Raw genomic sequence first — 11,980 nt, 5'->3', positions numbered from 1 at the left:
TGGTTTCCTGAGTTCAGCTTGTAATTCCCGGGTAAGGAGATGAGAGGACATCATTAAGAATAGAGAAATTTCCAGGCATTCTTCCTCCATTTCTGATCTTTGAGGAATCTTAGCATGTCTTCCACCCTCTTCCAAGATCAGCTGTTGATTATCTGACTTCTGCTATAAAGAACACTGCTCCCCCAGATTTTTTATCTTGTTTTCTGATTTCCATTAAGGATTCTTCTAAACTCTCATCTTCAGATTCAGACTACAGCTCAGTAACCTTATTCCTGACTGCACACTTTAATTACTTGATATTTTTTACTATAAACCCAGTATTCCAAATGGATTTTCTGTTTTGATGCTCATTAAAGAGGGTATTTTCATATATAACACAAACCCATGGTTATATCTAGATTTTTGAAATAATGCCTCAATTTCCTTAAATCTTATAAGTAGTAAAACAATTAGTACCACTGATCCTTCTTCTGGCATTGCCAGAAACTTTAAGAGAATGGGTAATGAAACTATTGTAGAAGAGGTTAAATAGGGATAGATTTGAATTCTTGCTAATTTATTTTAAAATGAAATATAGCAAATTTTGACAACCCAGTTTACTGAGAGTTGGGGGGTATAAGCCAAAGACAAATATTCTAGGAGAGCTCTATATTCTCATAATATGTGGAATGAAGCAAGATCTGATTGAAGTTCTTCCCATGTAAGGTGAAATACTTCTGGCAATGTGCAAACCAGAGTCTTTAAGAAAAATGTAAAAAAGAGATGAGCTAACTATTCTTGTATCATCTGGGTATCATCAGAAAAAAGCAACTTACTCAAAGCAAATGGGGTAGGCAGGTTCCATATAATCACCTAAGGAGAAGGGTCACTTTTCTAGCATTGATCAACTTTGAAACATGGGCTAGATGAGACTAAACCAACTGGAAAGCCAGAAAAAAAAAATGCAAAACATTTTGAAGAGGAACACTAAAAAGGAGAAAGTTAGGAAAGGTGTTCATAGTCCTTACCTGAAAGCAAAATTTAAAACCAAAACGCTAATACTTGTAGCAATTTTATTTCCCTATTCCAATGGGTGAAAAGAACATGGACTTTTACCTTTTGAGATGTGGTTTTTAAATTCTCTTTGTGATTTCTCTTTATGAACTGTTTTCCCATTCCCCTCTTATTCTGAGTATAATTATTAAGACTATATTATGTTGATTTACTTTGCTGAATTCCAGTGATGATCAAAAAATGCCCAAGGCTTTGCTTTTCTCATTAAGTGATAAACAATAATTTTTAGAAGTATCAGTGAACTATCTTCACCCTCAGAGTTACAGTTGTCTTAAACTTAGTGTAAAATTTGGAATGAAATCAATACTCTACTATAAAAAGGGTCTTAAATTTTTTCTATATGAATAAATTTCAGAATTCAACCCATTTTTAAAATTCTCATATTATGACTGTAAATTATAACTACCTAAATGTTTTCTGAGCAACAGGGGCACCTGGGTGGCTCAGATAGTTGAGAATTCGACTTCAGCTCAGGTCATGATCTCATGGTTCATAGGTTTGAGCCCCACTGGCTTTGTGCTGATGGTGTGGAGCCTGCTTTGGATTCTGTCTCCCTCTCTCTTGGCCCCTCCCCTGCTTGTGCTCTCTCTCTCTCTCTCTCTCTCTCTCTCTCTCTCAAAAATAAATAAACAGTTAAAAAATTTTTTTAATGGTTTCAGAGCAACAGATAGCTGCTAATATTGGCAACTGTATCTTATGAATATCTTCATTTCTATTCATTTATTTCTGTTTTTTAAATAACAGCCTGGCTAATTAATGTGAATTTATTGACCAATATGTATTTAGTCCCAAAAAGCACATAAAACAAATATGATGGAAATCATCCCAGTTTTCATTTTTGCATCTTTATGCGTGACAGATTAAGTTCACTATTTATTTATCTCTTTATTTTGCTTTTTAATTTGTCTCTTACTAACACAAGTATTCTAAACAAAGTATTCCTAAGTATTTTAAAGAAGTATTCCAAACAAAACAAAACAGAAATGATGTTAGTCTGAATGTATTTGTCTTTATGAACGTGTGCACAATCCTGGTCATTTTTTATGTTAGAAAAAATTTTAGTAGTTTCAGCTTTACAGAAAAATTGAGCTCAAAGCAGAGATCCCTATATATCTCCTCCTGCTTGTCCCCTAGTTTCCTCCACTATTAACATCTTGCAATAGTGTGGTACATTTATGAAAATTGGTGAGCTGATTGGCACATTATCATTAACTAAAGTCTAAAGTTTACATTAGTATTAACTCTTTGTGTTGTATATTTTATGGGTTTTGATACATGTATAATGACATATATCCACTATTGCAGTGTCATACCGAGTAATTGTACTGCCCTAAAAAATCTCCTGTGTTTAGCCTATTCGTCCCTTCTTTCCTACCTCTGCTCATACCCCCAGTGAGCACTGATCTTTTTACTATCTCCATAGTTTTGCCTTTTCCAGAATATTGTATAATTGGAGTCATACAGCATGTAGGCTTTTTAGATTGGCTTTTTTTTTCATTTAAATATGCATTTAAGATTCCTCCATATTTTTTCATGGTTTGACAACTTATTTATTTTTATATTGAATAATATTCCATTGCCTAGATGTCCCATAGTTTGTTCCTCCATTCACTTACTGAAGGGCATCTTGGTTCCTTTCAAGTTTGGGCAATCATGAATAAAGCTGCTATAAAAATTCCTGTGCAGATGTTTGTGTGGCAGTTTTCAATTCCTTTGGGTAGGTACCAAAAAACACAACTGATAGATTGCATGGTAAGAATGCTTAGTTTTGGAAGAGACTGCCAAGCTGTCTTCCAAAGTAGCTGTACCATTTGCATTCCTACCAGCAATGATGATAGTTCCTATTTTTTCCATAACCTCATCAGCATTTGATGTCATCACTGTCTGGATCTTAGGCATTCTAATAAGTGAGTAGTGGTGTTACATTGTTTTAATTTTCAGTTCCTTAATGTATATGGTATTGAACATATTTTCATACACTTTTTTTGCTATCTGTATACCCTTTTTAGTGAGATGCCTGTACAGCTCTTTTATTCATTTTTAATTTTTTTATTATTGAGCCTTAAGAGCTTTTTGTGTGGTTTGCATACCAGTTACTCATCAAATATCTTTTACAAAGATTTCTCTCAGTCTGTGACTTGCCTTTTCATTCTCTTAACAGTGTTTTTCACACACAGTTTTTTAACTTTAACAAAGTCCAATTTATCAATTATTTTTTTATAGATCATACTTCTAGTCTTCACTCTTTGAATGCTTAATATCTTTGATGACTTATTATTTTATTTTATTTTATTTTAATTTTGAGGAGGGTAGGGGTGGAGAGAGGGGGAAAGAGAAAATCCCAGGTAGGCTCTACGCCCAATACAAAGCCCAACATGGGATTCGATCCCATGAACTGTGAGATCATGACCTGAGCTGAAACCAAGCATCCTATGCTCAACCAACCGAGCCATCCCACACACCCCTTGGATGACTTATTTTAAACATTTACCAAGCATTTCAGGTGGTACTGCTTTTTTTTCCCCTTGCCTCTTCTGTTGCATGCTTCTGAAACTTCACCGTTTCCAAGAATTTCTTTTAAGTAGAAGGAAGGCAGAAAATTATTCTTTTATTATCTATTACTACATTGATAAATGTAGGAGAATAAAGTTGAAGCTGGAAGAAGTTTTCTGATATTCTAGAGTGTCAGTTTAGTCTTGGCACTCACCCTTCAATAAAACAGATATGGATGGACGATATATTTTATGATCCTATGCGATACAAGTCTGATTCTTTTTTTTTTTTTAATTTTTTTAAACGTTTATTTATTTTTGAGACCGAGAGAGACAGAGCATGAATGGGAGAGGGGCAGAGAGAGAAGGAAACACAGAATCCGCAGCAGGCTCCAGGCTCTGAGCCATCAGCCCAGAGCCCGACGCGGGGCTCGAACTCACGGACCGCGAGATCGTGACCTGAGCTGAAGTCGGCCGCTTAACCGACTGAGCCACCCAGGCGCCCCACAAATCTGATTCTTGATTCCAGGCATATACCCAGCACCTCTAGGTCACTGTTCCTTAATGTGTGTCTTTGAATTCTAGTTAATTCTTTACATGTAGCCATGGAATGTGTTGTCAGCCATGCTGCTGTTGATTCTGGCAGACCAAGTCCACAGGCTCCCTGGGCTACCAGCCTTGATACTGTTTATCAGCACCTCAGCTCCTTGTGTTCCATCCCTGTGTGAGCCTGCTGCAGCTTTCTGTGGAACACATGAGTCACTTACTCAGGTTGTAAGGCAGTGTTATAAATGTTGTACTTAAAGACTTCTGAAATAGAGTAATGGATTGGCAAGCAAACGGGCTAAACTTCAGAAAAATCTCTTCAGATATTTTTCAGATAAAGGAGTTTTGAGTGGAGTAGAATGTTAATTACTCAACCATTGGAAAGGGTGACTCCAGTCTGGAAGAAAAAAATCCACCGAGGATGAACTTTTCTGAACTGGCCCAGGGATAACCCAGAGGACCTGGAATATTATTTTATCTCCTTGAATATTGCTTAATTATTATTTGAGAGAAGAGATTTGCTTACTGTATGAATTTTTTATACTTTTCTGAGTGATTGTTAGTTTTGAAGAAATTAAATAATTCTTAAATAGTATGAAGTTAATGAAAAATGTCTGAGTTGTAGCCACTGAGTAAATTCTTAGAGACCCCCAGAGTAATTATAGAAACTGGGAAGTTTGCCTCTATAATTTTATTTCTGGGTTAAATTATCCATGGTAAGCAAAGATCTGCTTTTAATAAACCATATTTAAACATGTGGCTTGATAATAATGAAATGAATAAGAGGATAAGTCTAGGACAATGTTGTGTGCACAGTTGTCATTCTTTAAATTATATTTGCTAAGTTTTCACAAATGTAATTGATGCAAAAAAGTAAGTTCACTAAGTATTATTAAACAGTAGGAAGACATCCTATTGATTTTTCAATCCAACATATAGATTTCTTATTCCATTCCAGAGATTTTAATGATAGTGAGATGGTGATGGCATTAATATTCACTGATTATCATTATAAGGTTAAAATATTTCATGCTTTAAAAAGACTTCAAAATCGAATAAAATCTCTGTTTTCCTTAGAATTATTTAGAAAAATTGTATGCTTTAATAATGTTTTGCAAAAAAGATATCGTACCCTTTCTATCACTTTTTATATGCGGCTCATGATCTTATATGTAGACTTGAAGAAAATATCACATAGGAAACATTTGTTTGTGGGGCTTGACAAAAATATTTTAATCCGCATCATGGAACTTTCAGTGATTAAAATGCACAGTCCTTTTTTTGGAGTAGATAAAAATTACAGACAAAATTTTTAACTTAACTTCTAGTATAACTTCTCTTTTACAGATTCAGTAAAGGAGGCTCAAAGAGGCCAGGTGACTTGTTCAGCATCTCATTGTGGCTTCCCTAGGCCAACAATCTGACCTCAGTTGCTTATTCGCATCTCAGCATGCTTTAAACAAAGCCACATGCATCACATCTTTAATATAGCACTCACACTTGTTGATTTGGAGTAGGAACATGGGCATTGCCTTTTCTTAGTTTAGTATTTATACATAAACATGGAGTACCAATGGAAAAGAATATGAATTAGAAAACATTCCTTATAAGCTCTTTTAGTGATTGATTATGATGTTTGGGTACAAAAATGTTATAAATAAGGAAATGTTATAAATAACAAAAATGTATGATGAATGTGCTTCTACTACGACTCCCATTCTCTCTTCTCCTAAGTTTTGGTTGCCACTTTGTAGCAGTGAAGAAACTGCACCCAAGAGTCAAATGACCTGTTTAAAATTCGACTTTTCTATTCTTTGTGTTGACTTTGGGGAAATCATTTAACTGCTATGTAGATTATAATAGTACCTCCTTTGTAAGGTAGTTAGTTGGAATAGTTCACGAATGACGCCTATACATTTGATTAATGCTGATGGTGATGTTGTTGATGCAGATAGTAATAACAATGACATACACTCTTCTGGTTTCCCACTCATCCCACTGACCACTTGTTTTCAGTTCCTTTCGCTGATATCTAATCAGCCTGATGTCTTAATCTTGTTGCTTCTCAGAGATCACATTCTCTTCCCTCATTCCCTTCTCTGGTGAGCTCATTTAATCCCATGGCTTTTTGTACTATCTTGGCCAAGGTTCTCCAGAGAACAGAACCAATATATTTGAGGAGATTACATATTATATGAAGAGGTTAATTATAGGAATTGGCTCATGCAGATATGGAGGCTGAGAAGTCACATAATCTGTTGTCTACAAACTAGAGAGCCAGGAAGGCTGATGGTGTGATTCAGTTCAAGTCCAAAGGCCTGAGAACCAGGGAAGCTGACAGTGTAACTCCCATTCCTAAGTCGAAGGCCTGAGACATGGAGTGGGGGGGGGGTACTGATGTAAATCTTGGAATGATTCTTTTCCCCTAGTTTTCTTTTAATCCCCACATGCAATCCATCAACAAATCCTTTCAGAATTTATTCAGAATGTATTCAGAAAATGATTGCTCTCACCCCTTCTACTGCTACCACCATTTCTCCCCGGGATCATGGAGGCAGTCTCCTCACTGGCTTTCATTATTGTTTCCCTTCAGTCTTTTCTCCATATATCAGCTGGAGTGATCCTTTAAAAGTTTAACACAAAGGACACATCATGTAATGCCCCTGCTCAAAATTCTCCCCTATTGCCCTGATTCACTCAAAGTAAGCCCGGAATTTTCTCAGGGTCCAAAAGGCTACCTCCAGGTACCTTTTTGCTCTAATATTTGCTACCTCTGCCTCTGCTGACTCTGTTGTAGCCACACTCCTTGCCTTAGAGTTGCTCAAACTCTCCAGACAAACTCCAGTCCCACTGCTCTTGCCATGGTTTGTTTCTCTGCTTGGAACCATCTCCCCCAAGTGGACTCGACCATCTCACTTCTCTGAAGAATCACTTTTTCAGTGAAATTCTCTTTAACAAATGAATGAGTCAATGATGTTCACTTTCATGAGATAGTTACATCTATTAAAAGAGTGTAAAATCATTTTTTCTTGCCGTAGGCAGTCAGAAAGGTTCAGAGTAACTGATACCTCATCAAGCACTTAAAAATTTGCAGAGGTGGATGGGATTAATCGTGGTGATCAAATTGTTCTGCATTTATACCATCGCCATATACATTTTTATTTCTATCAGAAGTGCCATTACTTGAGAAATTAAAATGAAAGCAGATGCTCAACTGTCAATGGTCAAAATCTAAGCAAATTAAGTTCTCTATCAGCTGCTATAAAGCATTTGATTCCATGTTATCAATAGTATTTATTTTACGTTTCAGTTTGAAAGCAATATGCAGGAAGGGCTCTATCATTTTAACTCATGATTGCTATCTCATATAAATAAAGTTAATAATTTTGGTAAAATACAAGCATCAAACTAAGCATGAGTCACCTAATAGCATTGAAGGGTCTATGTTCCGGGAGAACACATACTCCAAAATGTAGTGGATAAAATGTCTGTTGTTCATATATAATGTAAGTGGTCTTCACATGTTGTTTCACTGTATATAGAATTTAAAAAATAGCGCTATCACTTGGGAACATAGAAGACCTTCAGGATGTTTCACTGAATAAAATAGTAATAAATAATTTTGGTTTTATGTATAAGTATATTTTGCATGCTTTCAAGATAAGTCTATTCATGAGGCATTTTCACTGTGAATGATAATATTGGATAAATCTTCCAACTGTCTTTTATAGAAAAGGTTGAAAGAAAAACTTGTAGCAATATTTAACAGTGTTACTACATATTAATTGACAATTCAGATGTTATTTTTGTTTATATACCTCTAATGATGAACTTTTTGACCTTTATCTTTATAACTCAGCCACATGATTTTAGGAAAACTACAAAGGCAAGGATTATTTTGTCAAAACAAAAAGTATTTAAGAAGATAGTCCATTAGTTTAAAGAAAATAATGGTTTTTCTTTGTAGTCTATTTATTTTATTTGGGGTATAAAGCACCTTGGAGGTCATCCTAATCCTAGGTGATGAGGGTAAGGAGTTCTATAAGAATAAAGAACAAGACAGAAGTTTACTTATTTAATAGGGCATGAAGAGATTAGTCCTTAGTATAGAGTAGAACCCCAGTTATTCCATCAAGGTGACAGATGACAGGACCTTGGTGTTTGGGACTGGCTCTGTCCAATTAATACCAGGAGCATTTCTAAATTGATCCTAGAAAAATGTACCGGGAGAGGGATAACACTGAAGTCTGGTGAGGATGAGGAGAGTCTGGAGAATATGGTAAGCATCTCCCTCACAAAACAACTTAGAATCTGGAATTACTTAAAAGACACAAAAGGCCAAATTAAGCAATCAACTAATTTGTCTTCTTACCTATAAAATTTACGTATGATTAGCAAGTTTTTATTTTAATTTTTAATAGTCTCAATTATATAAGAATACTTTTTCACTATCAAAAAATTAGCAAATGAAGAGAAAGAAAATATAACTTTCCCTTTTCAATGTTACAATTTTGTTGCATATAATCTCAATTATTTTCTTTGCATGTATATTTATATCCCCAACCTTTTAACAATAGAGTCCAAGTCTTAGTCTTTGGATCTTTTTTAATTTCTATCTGCAGTTGCTTCCTTGTTAGCCTTACTCAATCACAAAAGCTTTCACCTTCCATATGCAAATAGCTTTCAAATGTATGTCTTTATCTAGGTCTTTACTATAAACTCCAGGCATATATATATATATATATATATATATATATATATATTCCATATTTATCTATATATGTGTGTATATATGTATTTATTACCTTTTGTATATCTCTACTGAGCTTCTGTTCCACAGTCTTCCTCATCAAACTTAATATAATTATATTCTTGAAATTTCTCTTCCCCTAAAGTTGGGAGCTATCCTTGACACCTCTTACTCTCTCACACTCTTCATATAGTCCATCAGCACAACTTCTTGGCTCAAATTTTAAAATATATCCGTAATCTGTTAATTTCTCACTTCCTCCACTGGCACCATCTTGAGTCAACCACAGTCATTTCTCCCCTAGTTTATTATAATTGCCTCCTGATTCGACTGTCTGCTTCCACACTAGTTTCTTTTTCAGGGTGCACCTATATGACCCATGCATATAACTCTTGCCCTCATCATTTTTTACTGTCTTTTGAATTTATCGAATTTAGAAAATCTGTCTCTATTTCTAGATGTAAGGATCCTGAGGACAGGAACCCATGTCTTACTCAGCTGTGTCTCTCTAAAGCTGGCATATAGTAGGTGCTCAGTAAGTGCAAGTAGAATTAAACATAGACATGTGATCAAGAAGAATGAATGTAAAGTGTGGATTTGGACTTGAGAAAGTTGATGAGTTGGCGTTTACAATGATGGCAAAACTGGGGTGTGAATATATAAATGGTATGAAAGGCTGTTCTGAATGCTGATGACATCAGGGGGTTTTATATGGTAGCTGTTAGATGTAGAATGAAAAGGTATTTATGCTTCAGAGGCTCAAAATGTCAGAATTCCCATGAGCCAATTTAAGCTAGTGAGAATTACAAGGGAAGAAAGAAAAATATAAATTATCTTATGAACGTCTAACTCATAGGCATGAAGTTAAATATGTTTATCTCATTAAATCCTCCAGTGAGTTTTAAGGTAGGTAAGGTTGAGGAAAATGAGACCCAGAAGGGTAAAATGCCTTGCCCAGTGTCCACAGATAATAAAAGGTAGAACTTAAATGAAAACATCTGTTTATCTGAATTCAAAACCCATGTTGTTTCCACTCTGCTCTTACTATGCCCTTAGGGGAGAACTGAAGCAGATGATGAAATATTTTATCAAATGGGAGACTGAACTAAAGGAAGAATTGGTTGAAAAATTGAGCCATTTAAGTAAAAAGAGCTAATTATGTTGCAGGAACAGAAAACTTAATTCAAACAGCTTTAAAAATAATATTGCCTCTCCTAACTGAATAGCCCAGGGACTAACTTTAGAGACATCTTTTTTCAAGTCTTAAATAATGTGAGCAGGGTATGGTTTCTCTTGCTGTTTCCTGATTCTGCTTCCTCCTGCATTCTACTGTCAGGGATGTTCTCCTGTTTTCATTACAAGACGGTCACTAGCAGCTCTTGAGGTTGTAGTCATTTTTCTGTAATCATGTGCATTGAAACAGAATGCCTTCTTTCAATAGTTTCTGCAAAAGAAAAGGGCATTCCCTCCCCTCAAAATGCTGCAAACTCTCACCAGCTCAGATTAGATTGCATGCATATCCCTGAAGCAGTTCCTGTGGCTAGAGGTAGAATACACATTGTTTTAACCCTTTCCTTGAAGGAACCGTGGATCATTTTCCACAAATTCACAAGACTGAACATGTGGGAGGGTTTAGTTCTCTGTTGGCATGAAGAGAGTTGCTGTGGGATAGATGGTGGGGAATAGATGATGGAGAGTCAACCAGAAACACATACTTCCTCTGGAGTAAATAATTCCTGCATTAATTTACTCATGCAGCAAACATGTATTGACCACAAAATGTGTTACACACTGTCTTAGGGGTTGATTATATATGTCCCCAAACAGCACTTACCCTCACAGAGCTCACAACCTACTATAGGAGATTGATGGACTAGCAGCTAAAATGCAGCATAATGGATGTTAGTGTAATAACCACCTGGGAGCAACAAGGAGTCATCTACAAGGAGTGACCAGGGTAGAGAGCAGACAAGGAAAGATTTCTGGGAAAGATGCTTCTGAGCTGAGAGTTTAAGGCTCAGTAGAATTTAAACAGGTGAATAAGGGTGTTGCAGTTAAAAAAAAGCAGCATGTACAAAGTCACACAGGCAAAATACTAGTGCATGAGCTAATTGCAAGTAGCAATTTTATAAAGAATCTGTTCAAGAGCTTTTTTGTAAAATGTTCTTATGAATGTGAGAGTAAAATTAGATGAGTCAGTAGCTGGTTGTTCAAGTAGTGAATTGTGGTTGGCAATGAATTACATTTTGAGTAGTAATTTTTTTTACCCTTTACAGCTTGTGAGTGTGTGACTATTTTCTTAGGCATAGAGCCTAGTTACTTTGCAGGGAGAGTCGGATGGGGAAAAAAGGACAGAATGGGATGGGATCGCTTTTTCCTAATTTCAGTCCAGTTATTTTGGAAGTAAAAATTCCAAATGAACTTTTATGGAGAACAATCATGTTCAGATCCAAACAGGTAATGCTTAGGAAAACATATCCACTGTTGATTCTCATTTCCAGGGTGTTCCCTAATGAAATCATTTACTTTTCAACAAGAGAAACAAGTAGGTGTAAGGTCGTGTAAGAGCTTTTCAGAGAATTGAGGCACCCATTCAACTCGAAACAATATTTTACTTTTGGTTCAAAAACACACACAAAACACAAAAAAACAAGTCAATAGGTTTTTCACTGATAGTATCATACTTGGGCCAAATTACAAATAGGGATAAAAATAAAACTTTGGAAATCTCAAAATGAAAAACAATTTGATAATTCATAATAAAGAATATTTTGTGTTCAAAAATAATTACTCTTCTTCCTACGCTTGACATTGGGACTATTAGTTTAAGAAATCCTCTGGGATAATAGGCCTTGCCAAACCATTTCATGGACAAACACTCTCCTGGTTAAGAAAATAAAGAGAAAAGCAAGGCAAACAATATTTGCAGGGATGATCTCATCCTCATGGACCCTCTGGTAGACTTCTGGAGGAGGGAGTTCTCTTTGTCCATAAGATGCCACTTTGATGTGACTATCTGTCTAGCCATGGTCTGGCCTGATTCTGAGAAGCACAGCTGGGGACATTTGGAAAATGTTTAGGAGGAACCTGCTGAATTCTGCACTGGCAAATCCCTAAGAGTTCTGAAAATGATGATGAT

Source organism: Panthera pardus, unplaced genomic scaffold, assembly GCF_024362965.1.
Source record: "Panthera pardus isolate Hobbes unplaced genomic scaffold, ASM2436296v1 HiC_scaffold_17, whole genome shotgun sequence".
NCBI classification, from domain to species: Eukaryota; Metazoa; Chordata; class Mammalia; order Carnivora; family Felidae; genus Panthera; species Panthera pardus.
The sequence above is the reverse complement of the archived record's forward strand: the minus strand, read 5'-3'. Positions refer to the sequence as shown.